The sequence below is a fragment of the Mustelus asterias genome, unplaced genomic scaffold, assembly GCF_964213995.1.
Source record: "Mustelus asterias unplaced genomic scaffold, sMusAst1.hap1.1 HAP1_SCAFFOLD_35, whole genome shotgun sequence".
Lineage (NCBI taxonomy): Eukaryota > Metazoa > Chordata > Chondrichthyes > Carcharhiniformes > Triakidae > Mustelus > Mustelus asterias.
Window position 1 is genome coordinate 2,341,834 of NW_027590117.1, and position 940 is coordinate 2,342,773.

The following is a 940-nucleotide window of genomic DNA, read 5'->3' on the forward strand; positions in this document are numbered from 1 at the left end:
CCTTTATCAGAGCTAAAAGGCATAAAATGTGGGAATTATTTATACTGTAGGGTGAGGGAATGAGTCATAGAAGGTGACCTGCTGGGATGGAAATTTCCTCTGTTTTGCAGCAACTACATTTCCAACATATTCCATCTGGCTGGGCATCCAGGAGCGATGGTGAGGGTGACCTTCTTCCCCAAATATTCATGGATCGAAAATCAAATGGATGGAGGCCTTTTTCCAAGCTCCTGGGTGACTGAGGAGATGGCCGAGCGGTTTTAGCGATGGTCTACACGGGTGAGTTTAAAACTCACTCTCATCATTAATCTACGGAACGTTTAATAAATAACTTCTCTGTATTTGAACACATGCAGCTGTGGTCTTCCACACTTTGCTCATGTCGGTTCTTCACAACAATCTTTGAACTGACGTGATGGGAATTTCTTTCGCTGAGAGAAACTACAATCCCAACATTGAACATCTGGTTGAATTTTCAGGGTCTAAGACAAAAAGGATCACATTTCCCCGTGAGTCTGCTGTGTTTTTCTTCAATTTTCCATTGTTATGACATCGTCTGTAAAGACAGCTAGTGAGCAGAAGTGTATTGGTTGAGGAGCCCGCTTGCCAGCGGCTCGTTGGTCTAGTGGTATGATTCTCGCTTCGGGGATTTCGTTGTCTGATTATGCGAGAGGTCCCGGGTTCAAATCCCGGACGAGCCCTCGCTTGCTGCCAGTTTTGATCCCAAGTGCTGGTCGTTTATCTGAACAAAATACCTTGCATTTTAGATGGCGGGACTTACATATCTCGAGATCAGGTTTGAAATCCTGCAACACCTCGCGACAATTTTCCCAATGCTGCACATGGAGAAAATGAAAAGTTTTCAAGAATGTTCACCCACGTAACCAGACTGTAAACTTATCCCAATAAATCAATCAGGACTGTCCATTGCTTATCGCGT

General features: G+C 44.3%; 1 non-coding gene across 1 annotated transcript; it reads left to right on the top strand.

The window, feature by feature from the left end:
• Window positions 1-611: 611 nt before the first annotated feature.
• On the top strand, window positions 612-701 carry trnap-cgg (transfer RNA proline (anticodon CGG)). Its single transcript is given in 2 exon segments — window positions 612-647; window positions 666-701. It is a non-coding gene; the product is annotated as a tRNA-Pro (tRNA).
• The last annotated feature ends 239 nt before the right edge of the window (window positions 702-940 follow it).